This window comes from Pituophis catenifer, unplaced genomic scaffold, assembly GCF_029215685.1.
Source record: "Pituophis catenifer annectens isolate HBS135680 unplaced genomic scaffold, rPitCat1.0.hap2 SCAF_4, whole genome shotgun sequence".
Classification (NCBI taxonomy): Eukaryota; Metazoa; Chordata; class Lepidosauria; order Squamata; family Colubridae; genus Pituophis; species Pituophis catenifer.
Genome location: NW_027256884.1, coordinates 48,525,083 through 48,543,091, shown reverse-complemented (window position 1 = coordinate 48,543,091; position 18,009 = coordinate 48,525,083).

The following is an 18,009-nucleotide window of genomic DNA, read 5'->3' as shown; positions in this document are numbered from 1 at the left end:
CCTGATACACAACAGCTTCTAGTCCGCACTGGAACAATAACACGAACCAAGTCGGCACTGAGGGCGTCCGCCCCTCAGCTCCACTTAATAGTTCCGCTGTTTTCTAATTGCTTGCTTGTGCGTGTTCGTAACCTCTTTCAGCTGGAGGGCGTTTGAATCTGCCGCCGGTGCAATTCAGTGCAGTCGCAGGGTTATGACATCATTGGGGCTTCGTTGCTTTTGGCTTGCTACTATCCAACACGAGCGACTTCAAACCTTAACACGAGCTCTGCTACATCCCACCACCAGTGTGTATAATATCTAGCCACCTAATATCACCCCCTACCATCACCCGTGCCCGCGACCCCTCCCACATCGCCTATTATCCTCCTGTCAAGGTGTCAGGGTGTCAAATGTTGCTTGACGCTCAATAGTTGCTTCTCTCCTTAATTAGTTTCCATCCATTGTTTCTTGTCCTGCCCTCTGGTGCTTTGGAAAATAAATTGACCCCCTCTTCTTTGTGGCAGCCTCTCAAATACTGGAATACTGCTATCATGGCCCCCATAGTCAGTGGTGGGTTGGTCCCGGTTCTGTCCGATTCTTTAGAACTGGTAGTAAAAGTGGTGGGAGGTTCTGCCCACCCTCCCAAACATCATAATTGATTATTTGTGAATCAGTTGTGAACTGGTAGTAAAGGTAAGTAGAACCCACCCCTGCCCATAGTCCTTCTTTTCTCTAGACTAGGCAAACCCAAATCCTGCAACTGTTCTTCATATGTTTTAGTCTCCAGGCCTTTAATCATCTTCATAAATGATTTGGATGAGGGAATAGATGGGGACTTCATCAAATTTGCAGATGACACCAAGCTAGCAGGAATAGCCAACACTCCAGAAGATAGGCTTAAGATACAGAAGGATCTTGACAGACTTGAACATTGGGCACTATCTAACAAAATGAAATTCAATGGTGAAAAAAGTAAGGTTCTACATTTAGGCAAGAAAAACAAAATGCACAGGTACAGTATATGTGGTAGCTGGCTCAATAGTAGTAACTGTGAGAGTGATCATGGAGTCCAAATGGACAATCATTTAAATATGAGTCAGCAGTGTGCAGCAGCTGCCAAAAAAGCCAAGTTCTAGGTTGCATAAACAAAGGGATAGCATCAAGATCACGTGAAGTGTTAATACCACTTTATAATGCCTTGGTAAGGCCACATTTCGAATACTACGGTGTAAAAAAGATTTTGGGACTCTAGAAAGAGTGCAGAGAAGAACAACAAAGATGATTAGGGGACTGGAGGCTAAAATATATAAAGAATGGTTGCTGGAATTGGATATGTCTAGTTTAATGAAAAGAAGAACTGGGGTGACATGATAGCAGTGTTCCAATATCTCAAGGACTGCCACAAAGAGGGAGTCAAGCTATTCTCCAAAGCACCTGAGGGCAGGACAAAAAGCAATGGGTGGAAACTAATCAAGGAGAAAAGCAACCTGACAGAACAATTAATCAGTGGAACAACTTGCCTCCAGAAGTTGTGAATGCTCCAACACTGGACATTTTTAAGAAGAGAGTGGATAACCATTTATCTGAAATGGTATAGGGTTTCCTACCTAAGGGGGTTGGACTAGAAGACCTCCAAGGTCACTTCCATTATTATGTTGTTCTGTTCTATTCTATTCTATTCTATTCTATTCTATTCTATTCTATTCTATTCTATTCTATTCTATTCTTCCAAAATCTCAACATATTTTTGTAATGTGGTGACCAGGTACCAGGTACCAGGACCAGATCAAGAGCCTTGATAGTACAAGGGTTTAGTGCACCCTGTTATTAACACAGCTGCCTGCAATTTCTGCTGGTTCGAATCTCTCCAAGGCTCAAGGTTGACTCAGCCTTCCATCCTTTCTAAGGTAGGTGAAATGAGGACCCAGTTTGTGGGGGCAATAAGCTGACTTTGTATAAAATATACAAAAGAATGAAGGCTATTGCTTAAAGCATTGTAAGCCGCCCTGAGTCTCCGGAGAAGGGCGGCATATAAATCAAATTAAAAAAAAAAAAAAAAACTGGATAAAATAGTCTTACTAAGGATTTATAAAGTGCTACTACTATGTGATTTTGATTCTATGCCTCTGTTTATACAACCAAGGATTATATTAGCTTTTTTGGCTGCTGCCACACACTGCTGACTCATGTTTAAGTGATCATCCACTAGGACTCCAAGCCAATCTCACAGTTACTGTTTTTGAGGCAGGTTTCACCTAATCTGTACTTCTACTTTTGGTTTTCCCTGCCCAGATGTAAAATCTTGCTTTTCTCCACATTAAATTTCATTTTGTTGGACAGGGTCCATTGCTTAAGTCTGTCAAGACCATTTTGGATCCTGCGCTTGTCTTCTGGGGTGTTGGCTATTCCTGCCTGTTTAGTGTCATCTGCAAATTTGATGAGTTCCCATTCTATTCCATCATCTAAGTAATTTTTGAAGATATTGAAGAGTACTGGGCTTAAGACAGAACTTTGTGGTACCCCACTGTTTGCTTCTCTCCATGTAGATGTAGTACTATTAAGGACTACTTGTTGAGTATGGTTTGCCAGCCAGTTAAAAATCCATCTCGTTGTGATGCTGTCTTTCCCACATTTTTATAGCTTACCAAGAATTAGGTTATGGTCTACTTTGTCAAATGCCTTGCTGAAGTCTAAATATACCATATCCACAGCAGGGGTGGGCTCTAAAACTTTTTACTAGTGGTTCTGTGGGTGTGGCTTGATGGTCATGTGACAATTCTTTAGGATTTAGCAGAGGTACTGGTCTACCAGGCTTTTAACTGCTTGCAGAGCTGTACTGGTCTACTCATTTGTTTTTGGAGGCATCGGTCTACCCATTTGTTTTTGGAGGCACCGGTCTACCCATTTGGTTTTGGAGGCACCGGTCTACCCATTTGTTTATGGAGGCACCGGTCTACCCATTTGTTTTTGGAGGCACTGGTTTACTCATTCATTTTTGGAGGCACTGGTCTACCACCATACTGCCTTTTACAACTGATCAGCTGTAGGGCGGCCCTTTGAATCCCGCGGCAAGAGTTTAAACAGTTTTTTTCCTTCTAGCTGATCAGCTGGGACTCGGGAGGCAGCAATAGATTGGGGGTGGGGCCAAATAAAAGGTAAGAATAATGTGGGGGGGCAGGGCCCCAGCTCCCGAACAAAGAGAACCAGTTTGGTGACATCATATCGTCACCGCTACCAGCTTGGCCAAACCAGGCCGAACCGGGAGGAACCCACCACTGGTCCACAGCAATTTTAAAGCTATGATACAATGGTTCTGAGAGCTCCTTCAGAACTCTGGAATATATTCCATCAGATCTTGGTGATTTATATTCATCAAGGTCAGACAGGTGTTCTCTTACTGTTTTCTTGCTTATTTTAATTTTTATTTCTAGTATTTTACATTTATGTTTTTGGTATATTGTGCTATACAGACTGATGAAAAGAATGAGTTAAGCAGCTCTGCTTTCTCTCTATTGCTTGTTACTTCCTTGTCATCTTCTCTCTTTAGTGGACCGACTGTTTCCTTGACTTTTTTCTTATTGTTTATATGTCAAAAATTTTTTTTAAATTATCTTTGACTTTTGTTGCAAGTCTTTGTTCATTCTGAGCCTTTGCTTTCTTGACTTCATCTTTGCAGATTCGGGCTATCTGCTGATACTCTGCCTTAATTATATGTCCCTCTTTCCATTTTTTTTTATTGAAAAAGTTTTTCAAATACAAATTTCCCCCCCCTTTTTCCCCCCTCCCTAACCCCCCCTCACCGTCCCCTCCCCCCATGGCTTCTGCAAGATGAAATCCAAATTAATATCACATTATATAATACTTTACCACCCTTTTACACCACCCCCTATGTGCTAAACATTTCTTTCTAACATTATTATTATGTCCCCCGTATACTATACATTTCAAAACAGCATTCAGCTATAAAACTATATAATAGATCCTAATTTGGCATTTATTCTACTCATAATCTACCCATTTCCTCCACCCCCATACGTATGTCTCTTAATTCAAATCTTTTAAGTATATTAATATTTAAACATAACATCCCTTTTCCTAAACTAAGCAATCAGTAACGTTACCTATCACCTTGTACCATATCAATTTTGTTTCACCCACTTTCCTACAGGTCTATCATACATAATATATTTAATATCTTTATTCTTCTGCCCATATCACTAAAAAATATTTCCATATATAATTGATATCTTTCTCCTTAATATCTCAATATTATACCAACTGGAGCATCCCACCTAAATGGGATGTTTTGTTTCTTTAGCTCAGTCACCAAAAATCCAAAGTCCTTTCTATCTTTTAACATCTTGGATGGCAGCTCTTTATATATCCAGATCTTAATTCCATTCATTTCTAAAATGGAGTTAAAAGACTTTTGCACAATATCATTTCTTATTCCTTTATCAGTAAAATAAATCACCACATCTCTAGGCAATTGTCTTTGCTTTGCCACCCAAGAATTTACTCTGTAGACCTTATCAATCTTACAGAATACTTCTTCAGAGCTGACCTTTAAAATCACAGCCAGAACTTCAGCAGACATCTTTCTCAAGTCCTCTCTGTTATTTTCCTGTATTCCCCTCATTCTGATCACAAATTCCATGGATCTGAATTGCATCATTGTAACTTCATTTTCAAACCTTTGCTTTATATTATCTACATTGTAAATCTTGTGATCAGCTTCCTTTATTTTAGACTCTACTTCTGAGCTATTTTCTTGAATCATTGTCAAATTATTTTCAATTCTTTGTATTTTATTATCCAGATTATGAATCTTATAATCAGCTTCCTTCATTTTAGACTCTATTTCTAAATTGATATCTTTATCCATCTGTACAATTACTTCTGAAAAGCTTTTCAAAGCTGTTACAATATAGTGCTTCAGGTTATCATACTTTTGTTGAACCAACTCTTTAATTTCCTGTCTAAATTTTTCAAGATTCTGGTTCATAATCTCATCATGTCTTGCCAACTCCTCCACAACAAATTCCTTTAAATCTTTAAAACCATTCTTCTGCATCTGCAAGCTCAAAAATTGCTCTTGTGATTTATAAATGGGGGAGCCCCGCCCCCCACAGCTTGATTGTCTGGCTTTGTCAGTTTTAACGCCATCCTGCCACACAAACAGACTCTTTTTAAAGAAAATGTCTTCCCTCCACACAATATCAATATCAAGTCTCTAAGAAGGAAGAAGCATGAAACAGAAATTTTTCTCTTCTCTTGTAGACAGTGCTATTGCTTCAGATACTTTGTAACATATTAAGCCATTCAAACAGAAAGACTTTCGCTTTCAGCTTTCTTTTCAACCTCAGCCAGCTGCCATTTTAAACTTTTTTTTTTCCCTTTTCACTCTTTCTTCATTCTTAAAATCAATCATAGGGTTGTTACAAATACTTGCAATTTAGAGTCCCAAATTAAACAGGATTTAATCCTGTTTATTCAAGCAATCTGTTAGTTTTCGCTGATTAGGTTGGTCACATTGTCTAGCTCTGCAAAGCGCAGAGTTCTCCCGAAGCCCAGAGCAGCGGCGAGCTGGATAGGGAGCCTCATCCTGCTTCCTCCCCAAGAGTAAAAAAAAACTCTGGGGACTTCGCAGAGGGCTCTACCTGCTCTCGCCGGCTCTCCTCACATTTCCTTAAAGAAATGGAGTTTTTCGAGCCACCTCTCAGCTGTAAGGGTGGCTCTTTACGGGCGGCAGGGGTGGCGGTCCCAAAAGACCATCTAGCGACGACGGAAGCCAAACTGCTTTCCATTTTTTGTACTTATCCTGTTTATCTTTCAGTTTATCAGAGAGATCTTTGTTCAGCCATGCTGGTTTCTTCTTGGATTTCTTGTTTTTCTTTTTCAGTGGTATTGTGTTGGACTGGGCTTTTATGATTATATTTTTCAGTGTTGTCTTCCCCTTTAGGATTTTTATCCATCAAGTTTTGCTTAGGCTCTCTCTGAGTTTGTTAAAATTATTTCTTTTAAAGTATAAGACACTGGTCGGATTATATTCTATTGCTTTTGTTTACATTATATTGAATTTCAGTATGACATGGTCATTCTCACTTCACTCTTTCTGGCGCTACTAGTACTGGGGAAGCATATTGGACACCTTCCGACCTGAGGGGCTCATCTTCCAGCATCATATCTTTTTGCCTTTTGGTACTGTCCATGGGGTTTTCATAGCAAAGATACTGGAGTGGGTTTCCATTTCCTTCTCCAGTGGATCACATTTTGTCAGAACTTTCTGCTATGACCTGTCTGTCTTGTGTGTCCCTGCACAGCATAGCTCATAGTGTCATTGAGCTATGCGAGCCTCTTTGCCACAACAAGGTAGTAATCCATGAAGGGGTTAACATATCTTGGTTTATAATTAAAGTGAGAAAGGTTAGCTATATTCTCAGGATGTGATACAGGTAGTCCTGAATTTACAACAATTGAGCCCAAAATTTCTAAGTAAAACATTTGTTAAGTGAGTTTTGCCCCATTTTATAACCTTTCTTGCCACAGTTGTTAAGTGAATCACTGTAATTGTTAAGTTAGCAACATGGTTGTTAAGTGAATATGGCTTCCCCATTGACTTTGCTTGTCAGAAGGTCGCAAATCTTCTGATTCCACGACACTGCAACTGTTATAATCAATTGCCAAGCATCTGAATTTTGATCACATGACCATGGGGATGCTGCAGTGGACATAAGTGTGAAAAATGGTCATAAGTCACTTTTTTAGTGCCATTGTAACTTCACTAGTCACTAAATGAATTGTTGTAAGTTTAGGACTACCTGTATTAGTATAGTAAGTTTCTTCTATGCTTCCAAGGCAAAATGAAATCATTTTCCTCCTCTTCTAAAGGTAGAAACATATATAAGAAGTGAAACAGAGGAAAAAAATTCCTTTCAATCAAGATTTTATTGACTTATTGACAAGGTTTAGACTTGGATGAACTGGAATTTGAAACATTGTAAATATCAGCCCTAAGTCTGACAAAGGAAGTAAATACAAATAAATGGGGACAGTAAGACAGAGACAATAGGCAAGCTGGTGCGCTTATGCATGCATCCTTTACAGACCTCTTAAGAATGGAATGAGGTCCATGGTAAACAGTTCGAGGTTGAAACTGTGAGGGTTTGAGGCTGTCACAACAGAATCGGGTAGAGCATTTCAGGCATTGACCACTCTGTTGCTGAAATCATATTTCCTGAAATCGAGTTTGAAGCGTTTTACCTTGAGTTTGTATTGATTATTTGCTTGTGTACTATTGTGATAGAAACTGAAGAAGTCATTGACAGGCAAGACATTGTAGCAGACAATTTTGTGTACTGTGCTTAAATCGGACCACAAGCAGCACAATTCAGATTGCCCAAGCCCAAAATTTTAAGCCTGGTGGCATAGGAAATTCTATTGTGAGTAAAGGAGTAGAGTACTCTTCTCATGAAATACCTCTGAACCCGCTCAATCATGTTAATGTCCAAAATACAGTGTGGGTTGCAGGCGGACAAACTGTATTCAAGAATTGGTCTGGCAAAGGTTTTGTATGCCTTAGTTAGCAATACAATATTACTGGAGAAGAAACTTCACAAAATTAGGTTAACAACTGTTAGTGCCTTTTTGGCAATGTTGTTACAATGAGCTCTGGGGCTTAGATCATTTGAGATGAGTACTCCTAAGTCCTTGACAGAATGAGGGTCATCCAGGGGTGAAATGCTACCGGTTCTCTCAGGTTTGGGCGAACCGGTAGTGATAAAAATTACCAGTTTGGGCGAACCGGTAGTTTAAAAAAGCTACCGGTTCCTCCGAACCGGTATTTCTGACAATCAGCTGTGCCACGGGGTTTAGCTTTGCTAGAAAGCAGGAAATCCTGCTTCTAGCAAAGCTAAATTGCATGGAACAGCTGATTCCCCCCCTCGCTGTTCTACTTATCTTCCCAAGCCTCCTTTTGGTGCGTAGTGTGTATGCAAGCAGGTGCAGCATGCGTTTTGTGTGCAGCACGTATGCACGGCCAGCGAACTGGTAGCAAACCGGTTCTGATTTCACCACTGGGGTCATCTATAAGGTCATATCCACCCAACTTGTATTTGGTGTTCTGATTTTTATTGCCAATGTGTAGGACAGAACATTTATTACTTGAAATTTGGAATTGCCAATTACATGACCATTCTGACACATAGTCAAGGTCGCTTTGTAGGGCAGCAGCAATGTCAGTGGTGTTAAATAATTTTACATCATCGGCAAAAAGGACACAGCTGCTTATAATATGATCGCATAGGTCATTAATATAAAGCAGAAAGAGTGTGGATCCTAAAACACTGCTTTGGGGGACTCCACTGTTAACTGGTACCGGATTTGATAGTCCCTCCCTATTTTTAGTATTTGCTGCCTGTTTGACAGGAACGTGGCTATCCACTTGTTCAAGGATCCGGAAGATGCCATAAGAACTTAATTTCAACAGTAGTTTGTCATGCACCACTGAATCAAAGGCTTTACAAAAATCTATGTAAATTGCGTCAATTGCTTTACCCTGGTCAAGATATGCGATCCAAATGTTTCTGCAGTGTAGAAGTTGCAGATTGCAGGACCTTTTTTTTTTCCTGAAACCAAACTGCTTGTTGGAAAGCAGGTTGTTTATTTATAAGTGGAAGGTAATTGATTGATTTATAATTGATTCTATGACTTTACAGGTGACGCAACACAGTGAGATTGGTCTGTAATTTTCTACTAGACTAGGGTCTCCCTTTTTAAAAATAGGTATGACTGTGGCTAATGACCATAAATTGGGCAAGGAGCTGGTTCTGAAAGATACCTCATAGATTGTACATAGAAGTTTGGCTAGGGCAGTGGTAAACTTTTTCAGAAAGCAGGCACATAATCCATCAGGGCCAATGGATAGAGATGGCTTTAGATTATGTAGTACCGTTTCAACGATATCTACTATAAAATCAATATGTAGTAATTGTTACCATTTGTTATAATACGACTAGGAAATGGGGGGCAGCAGCCATTGCTGTCAACAAAGACTGAGCTGAAGAACATATTAAAAAGGTTGGCCTTAACAGCTGTTGTGGTCCGCCAGCAGCCTGCGGAGCTGGCAGCAGAGTTGGACAGCGATGAGGCTGAGGAAGAACATGGGCCAGTCCTGGAGGCTGGGGAAGGCCCGGATGAGGGCTCTGCATCAGAGGCAGAGATGGGACAGGGCCATCGGGGAATGATATGTGGACTTCGGAGCCTCCAGAGGCTGACAGTAAAGAGGCAGAGGAACAGAAGGAGCCTGTTCCTAGTGCACATATGACAAGAGCTGCCAGAAAGCAGGAGCAGCTAAAGCAGAGAGGATGACTCAGGAGTAGGGCCAAGAGATGATTGGCCCCTCCCATAAGGCTTAAAAGACCAGCAACGGCTCTTGGCCTCTTTGTCAGAAAACAATGTTGAGAGAATTGCTTCTTGTTTCACTGTATTCATTTCTTGTCGGCGTCTTCTGCTTCTGAACTTTTGCCAAGAAAAGCCTTTGGCAGTTTGCCTAATTATACCAAGATTGGTGATAAACTGAGGAATGGTGTTTTGAAGAATTTGCTTTAATTTAGTTTGGACTATGCTGAGAATGAGTTAATTCTCAGGTGTTCTAATAAAGTCTGTTTGTTTTCGAACTGTTTGCATTTAATACTAACTACTTGGGACTGGGTCACAAAAACAGCTTCATCATTACAGTCTTCCCATTAGGCCCTTTTAGGGGTGGAATAGTTTTTGAGTCTGGTGTTTAAGTTTGGTGCTTACAAAATTATAGAAGGCTCGGGTGGATTTAGAGTTTAACAACTCTTCCTCCTGTTTGCAATGGTAATTGCAATTGTAAGTGCTTGCAATTCATATTCAACCATATCTGAATCCTCTAAATCAGTAACCAGCTGCTACAAGAGGATAACATGAACTGCGTATAAATAAGAGGTAAAGTTTATTTCCCAATAAAATGGCTTGACATTTAGTCAAATGGTCATATTTCTCAATATGACCTTTACAATGAAGTAGTTTATGGGGAAAAGACAATTTAGAAAATGTTTTTCAAGCAATAATAATAATGGGTTGTATTTTATGGTGACTTATAACAAAACATTTATAGTAGTCTTAGGAACAACTCAATTAATGGTAAAATTACTATTTTCACCAATAGGGGTTTTTTTGCCACATATTGGTCCAGTTATTGTGAGTATCCAATAAACTGTTTTTCCTCAACTATATGACAAATTATGCAGGAAGATATTGTATTCTTGTACCACCATCTAGTGTTGCTATTGCATTATACTTTTTGTTAACAATACATTTCTAAAACACCAGCCTTGCTGCAGAAGAATTAAAATAAATTGTCTTAAAGAGCCCTAAACACCATTATAAATTGGATTATTGCCAGTATTGATCTGGAACTAAGAAGCTATATTATCTTCCTTTTTCCACTAATGAAGTATTATTTCTTTTCATATATTTAGAATGTTTTCTTACACTGTATGAAACTTGCTTGTACATCCCAATTCTAGATGAAATTATATTCTGCCTTTCAGATTAAAACATGGCAGACATCTTATTAATAGTATCAAAATAATAATTTAAAGGGCATTTGTTGGTTATTTGTCTCCAACAGATATACAACTAATTTAAAGTCAAAACTTTCTTCTATAGCCTGCTTTTAGAAAGATAATTCCCAACAGAGGTTGGCTAATAGATTAGGTGGGGGAAAATTGAATGAGGAGTACTTATGGTTACCATACCTCAGCGGCCAAAATCTGGTTCACCACTTGATAGGAACAAAGAATTGCCAACCTTTTTGCTACCACATAGTGGTCATTCAGTTTTTCTGAAGCTCAGATCTAGTGTCCCTAGCTATTTGATCACTGGCCTTTTGTAAACCTCTGCTGAGACTTCAGAAGAACCAAGATCAACAAATGCCTCAAGTTGCAACAATTTTGTTTTTAATAGAGAAGTCTCCTGTTGGAAATGTGCTTGGGCCAGTAATCAACTTTATTGTGAATGTGCTAAAAATTATTTCAAATACAGGTAGTCCTCGATGTACAACCACAATTGAGCCCAAAATTTATGTTGCTAAGTGAGGCATTTGTTAAGTGAATTTTGTCCCATTTTATGACCTTTCTTGGCACAGCTGTTAATTGAGGCTCTGCAGTAGTTAAGTTAATAACAGATTAAAAGATTGTTAAGTGAATCTAGTTTCCCCATTGACTTTGCTTTTCAGAAGGTCACAAAAGGTGATCACATGACCCTGGAACAATATAGCTGACATAAATATGACTCAGTTGCCAAATATCTGAATTTTGATTACATGAACATAGGGTTGCTGCAACACTCATGTGAAAAACAGTTATAAGTCATTTTTCCCAGTGCTGTTCTAACTCTGATCACTAAATAAACAGCTGTAAGTCAAGGACGACCGGTATCACATTGTACCTACTACAGCCCTGGTGGCGAACCTATGGCACCTGTGCCAGTGGTGGCACACAGAGCCCTTTCTGTGGGCATGCGCGCCTTCACCCCAGCACAGACAAAATGCTGGCAGACATGCACCAAAACAAGCAAAGGGCAGAACAGGGCTCTGATTGATGGATGCGATTTCATTTCATCTGTGAAAAATTACATAGATAAACAAGCAAATAACCTGTGCATTGATGAGACCTAATTCCAAAGAACAGGGATGGGTGGGGGTGGGTGAAAGGCTAGACTAGAGGGATCTTGCACACTGCTCTCTATCTTTGCAGCAATAATGGATCCCTTACTGCCTACCTCCTCGCCCAGTGCTTGGTCCCTTTGATGTGTTCTTTTCCTGTGGCAGGATTGTCTTGGATCATGTGCAAACTGCCTTCACCATTCAACACCTCTGCCCCCCAAGGTTCAGACTAGGATTAGGCTTTTCTAATCAACCCCTGCAAATTTTCAGCCCTCACCAGAGCAATAGAAAGAGAGAAGGAGAGGAGACCTCTTTAGCTTTGCCCTTCTTTGGTCCGGTTTCCTTCTGCCCTCCTGTGCCACTGCGACCCTTCATACTCACCCTGCTTCCCTGCCACATTCCCACAAGGACCGCTCCACTGTCTCCATTTGGGAGCCCGCCTGTTCTCCCTTCTAAGGCTAGCTGGGCTCTGCTGCCTCCTCTTACCCTCCCCCTGCTCTCCACACCAGCAGCATCAGCAGCCAGCAATAAAGGGAGGTTGGCTGCCCTGGGACTTTGCCAGGGTGCCTGCAAAAGGTCTGGCCTGGGGATGGGAGGGCGACGGTGGGAACCCCGCAGATGCTGAGACTTTCCCTCACTAGCAGGGCTTGGCTGACCTGGTTCAGGGACGAGGACGGTGGAAGCATCGCGGAAGTGGTGCGTGTGTGAGAGAGAGAGGGAGGGAGAGGGAGGGAGGGAAAGAGAGGGGGAAGAGAGAGATATACACAGAGAGAGGCAGCGAGAGAGGGAGGGAGGGAGAGAAAGAGAGAGAGAAAGAGACAGGGAGGAAAAGAGAGGGAGAAAGAGAGGGGGAAGAAAGAGAGAGGGAGAGAAAGAGAGAAATGATATTACAAAAGTTTTTCTTTTTTATTGTTGCTAAACATATTTCAAAAGCAGAAAAAAATGAAGGGGCATAAAAGTGCATTTATCACTTTTTCTTAGAACAATTAGTTGAACTCTGCCTTATTGATCATTATTTTAGGTAGTAAAACCTCAGTAGTTAACTTGTTGTGTTGGCACTTTGTGATAAATAAGTGGGTTTTGAGTTGCAGTTTGGGCACTCGGTCTCTAAAAGGTTCGCCATCACTGTACTACAATACTGTAATTAATGTCTATCTCATGCTAGGGTGATAAGTTCCAGGCTGCAGAAAGAGGGATCACTTCTGTGTCAGAAGCAGCAGAGATGCAGAATACTAAGTAGTAGTACTGCTAAGTAATTGACTAGATTTTATAGGTCTGGTAGATTTGCTTTATAGAGCAATATAATCTTTTTATGAGTTACGTGTTGCACATTTAGAAGAACAATGTAAGAAACTATGCTGCTCCTTTCAAACTGCTCTACTTGATTGGGAAAAAAAAGTATAATGAGTTATAGGTAGTCTGTCAGGGTTCCAAGTAATAGACCCATAGCAAACAAGACTCCGAGGCAGGTTTCTGAAGCTGCTTTCGAGTGCGAGGGGGTTGCCAGTCTAAGACCACTTTAACTTTAGCTGGGTCCATCTTCACCCCCTTGTTTGACACTCGGTAGTCCAGGTAGTCCAGGCCTGTCTTGTGAAATTCTTTCTTATGGTCAAACTTTCACAGCCATACATTGCAACTGGGAAAACCATAGCCTTGACTATACGCACTTTCGTTGGCAGGGTAATGTCTCTGCTTTTTAGTATGCTGTCTAGATTTGCCACAGCTTTCCTCCCCAGGGCCAAGTGTCTTTTAATTTCTTGGCTGCAGTCCCCATCTGTGGTGATCTTGGAAGTCAACCTTCAGTTACTATGTACAAAAATAAATCCATTTTTCAGTATTTTTCAGTTGTTTGTCCATTAGCCCCAGCAACAAAAGCTCTGCTTTCAGCTGAATATTAATCTTTAAAATTGTTTGTATAACTGTGTGGGAAAGAAAAGAGATCTTGAAAGGGAAAGAAATTTATAGTTCTAAATAAATAAATCAATAAAGGCATTATTGAAATTAGTCATCAATAGACACATAGACATAAACAATATCTACCTACTATGCAAAACAGACAATCAACAAGCCAAAATGGGAACAAAAAGACCAAACACCTCCCCACTAGAACCCAGATGAGCATGTTAACTTCAAGCTTAACATCAGACCAACAATCAAGAAGTAAACAATCCCAATCAAGGAAATGCCAAAAAAGCTAACAGTAAATAGCTGAACCAATACTTACCAAGCAAGCCACTAGAATATAAACTGAAAGCAAACCCCATTCCTTACCCGCACTGATGATGTTACTTAGTTTGGGTCAGGGGTGTCAAACTCGATTTCATTGAGGGCCGATCAGCATTGTGGTTGTTCTCGGGGGGGGAGGTGCATGGCTGGGGTGGTTGTGCTGACTGGGTATGGTCCTGTGAGGATGTGGCCAGCTTGACATCACTTGGGTGGGTGGCGCCTGTGGGAGCTGGGCAGGGTTGGGGAGGGAAACCAGGGGTCTCCGTTGGGTGGGGCCATGGGTGGGAGGCTTGTCCCACAGGATGAGTTGAAGTGAGGCAGAGGGTGGAGCGTCTGCTGCCAGAAACCATCAGCCTTTGTGCACTTGTCACCCTTTGTGCACAGGGGCCGATGGTTTCCAGAAGCAGTTGCAGCCTGCTGGCCCCTCAACTGGTGCACTTTGCGGCTCTGGAGCCCGCTGCCACCACCAGGATGGCCGTACAAGGAGAAGATGCAGTGGCAGCATCAGCAGCAGATGAAGGCGTGGGGGAAGGCCCGTGATGCGGACCGCTGGATGTGCTTACTCTGCTTACTTTTGCTTGCGATTGGAGAGCAGGTCACCACTGGTCATCTTCTCCTCAGCCCCCTGGATCTTGCCCTTGGTCTGTGTGTAGAATATGTCCTCCTCATGCAAGCGATGCACTCAGCCCCTCTGAGGGCTGCCGCTGCCACTACTCAGTAGACCCGCCCAACCCGAAGGAGGTGAAGCAGCCATCTAGAAAGGCTGAGTAGAGATGGTAGAGCACACCCAGGCCCAGCAGGCAAAAGAAAGCCACATCACATTGGTGCCATGGCCACCCAGGCCCAGCAGAGATGGGGGAAGGCACAAGATCCTGGATGGACCTGGGTGGCCATGGAGATGATGGGGATCCAGGTTTCCCCACTCGGGGTGGCCGTCTTTTGCCTACTGGACCTGGAAGTGCTCTACCACCTCCACTTGACCTTTGTAGCTGGCCGCTTCACCTCCTTCATGCTAGGTGGGCCTAATGCTCCGGGCAATGATGGTAGCAGCCTAATGGACCTGCACGAGTGCTGGCAGCCTCGGTGCTGGCAGTGGACCTCAGCGGTGCTGAGGTGTGCCAAGTATGTGAGGGGAATGTGCTCCATGTGTGGACCAAAGGCAAGACCTGCGAGGGGGCAATGAGATGACCAGCAGCAACCTGCTCTCCAACTGCAAGCAAAAACAGACGGGACGGAGTAGGCAGGCCGATGGTGTCCGGCAGCAGCTGCCCCACCCCCTGCCTCACCTTGTCTTGGCCTGTGGTGGTGACAGTAGCCAGTGGCAAAGGAGCAGGGGTGAAGCACGTGGTCTGGCCTGCTGGATGCACTGGGAAGCTGTCTGCCCTGTCCCAGCCATGTAGGATGGAGCAGGTGCATCTGGTGGTCCGCATCACATGTCTCCCCCTTGACTCTGTCCACTGCCAGTGCTGCCGCTGCTGCCACACCTGCTTCTTGGAGGTTAGCTTGGTGGTCGCCTTCCCTCTACATGTGCGCACCTTCCCCTTACATGTGCGCACACATACACACATGAAAGGACAACGAGCGGGGCATGGAGACCTTGGTGAGGGTGTGGTGCTGATCTGCAACCTGGTGGTGGCCATCCGGGCTGGACTGCGGTCAGCCTTAGATCCATGGTGCTGCCTCGGCCCCGCCCCCCTGGGTGTGCACTTAGGAGGTGGTGAGCGCACAAAAGCTGGTGTCCTGGGTGAAAATGAAGCGCTCTGAACAAAATCCCCAGGGATGCCAGGCCATGTGGTACTTGCCTCCTCCTGTGAGCATACCCAAGTGATGGAACCAAGGTGGTGCCATGGATCTACGGCTGGCTGCAGTCTGGCCCAGAGAACCACCACCAGATTGCAGATCAGCACCCGGTCAGCCTGGGGCGGTCTGAGACCCCATAGGCTGGTTTCCTTCATTGTTTCTGTGGCAGCTCCATGGGCCAGATCTAACCACCTTGTGGGCCAGATCTGGCCTGCGGACCTTGAGTTTGACACCCCTTGTTTGGGTAATGAAAGGTCCGCAAGAAAGATTTCTGGCTGATGTCACGGCAATATTGGACTTGAGGAGAGGATCTCTGCGTTCTCACACCGAGTTCTCCACATTAGAAGGCTCCAAAAGGAGCTAAAGCCACCCTGGAGGGGTGGTAAAGAAAAGAAGGACAGGTCGTAGAGAGTCGCAATCTCTCCCGCTTGTTCCGGGGGGGGGGGGTTCCCTCTCCTTCATGACAAGGAGAAGAAGCAGCCAAAAATGGCTGCCGTGAAGCTGGGACAGCCGAGGCAACAGAGAAAGTGCAGGAGCAGTGTAAATGAACAAGTGAATGGAACTGGGTGAGATGATTACTTTTTTACTCAAAACTTAACTTTAAAAAGAAAAAAGGGGAAAAATCTGAAAGAGACTCTTAACTATTTATTAAAGCGGCAAATAATCACATAGAGAAAAGCTACAGACCCAATAGAAAAGAACTAAGAGAGGAAAAGTTTAAAAGTTCAAAGCACAGAAAATTGGATGGTTAAATTGGGTAGGCATTATTTTGGAAAGGCATTTCATAATGCTGGATCTATCTACTTTAATAACTGACTTTGATCTTATAAATCAAATTTAAATTGGATTTAATAGCTGTTAGAACTGAGACAACACTGAAACCTAAGCTGAGAGCACCATCTACTGATGAAGGAAAATATACCATATTCTATAACCTTGGGAAAAAAATTTATTAGAAAAATAAACAACATTTATTTGGAGAACTGTGGTGATATTTACTGTTCTATACTTATCTACCTTATGACTATCAGAAGTTCAATGGTGAGAACAAGGAAGATACCTAAATAAAGCAATTTTGAATGCTATTAAACTTATAGAGGAGACATAAGGAGATACTTGGAGAGTTTCCTGGACTACCTGAATGTCTGATTGAATAACCCTGGGATATAAAAGAACTGTGACTATAGTATTCTTTGAGGAGCAACATTAAGCCTGAACATATGGTTGTTGAACTATTGAGTAAAAGTGGATCTTATTAAAATAAGATGAGATGCTCCATATGGGAGAAATGAGTGGAAGTTCAAAAGAAATATTGTTGATATTCAAAAGCATTAAGGACTCTATGACAAGGAACTTTAGGGAGATAAACAATTTAATGCAAAGCATAGATGGGAAAATAGAAATATTCTACAAGGGACTTTGAATAAAGACCAAGATGCCCAGGAGAGGGAGGAGACAACAAAAAGAATGGAGGAAAAGACAGAACAGATAAATCAACAAAAAAGATGCTAGAGAGTAGTTGGAGGGCCAATCTTTCTGAATCGGACCGGACACTGGTAAGATCTCATATTAGGAATTACCTAGTGGCGATAAAAGCAGCGAAATTTAGTTATTTTGCTGCTCTTATTGCATCTCAGATAACCGCCCGGCTGCCCTGTTTAGGGTGACCCGCTCCCTGCTCCACCAGGAAGCGCGGGAGGACCCCTTGGAGGGTAGAGCCGAGGATTTTGTTCAGTATCTATATGACAAAATCACTCAAATTCGGAGAGATTTGGCCTCCGACTGGATAGTCTCAGGGGGAGAGACTGGGGCAGGTCTTGAGAATGTTATCTGGGATGAGTTTGATCCTGTGACCCCTGAGGACGTGGACAGGATTCTAGGCAGACTGAATGTGACCACTTGTTTGTTGGACCCGTGTCCCTCCTGGTTGGTGCTGGCTTCTCAGGAGGTGACACGAGGCTGGCTCCAGGGGATTATAAATGCTTCGTTGGGTGAGGGTGACTTTCCCGCCACCTTGAAAGAGGCGGTGGTGAGGCCTCTCCTCAAGAAGCCTTACCTGGACCCAGCAATGTTGGTTAATTATCGTCCGGTCTCCAACCTTCGCTTCGTGGCGAAGGTTGTTGAGAGCGTGATTGCGCAACAGTTCCCCCAGCACCTGGATGAAACGACGTATCTGGATCCGTTCCAGTCGGGCTTCAGGCCCGGGTATAGCACGGAAACGGCATTGTCACGTTGGTAGATGACCTCTGGAGGGCTCGGGACAGGGGGTGGTCTTCTGTCCTGGTCCTGTTAGATCTCTCAGCGGC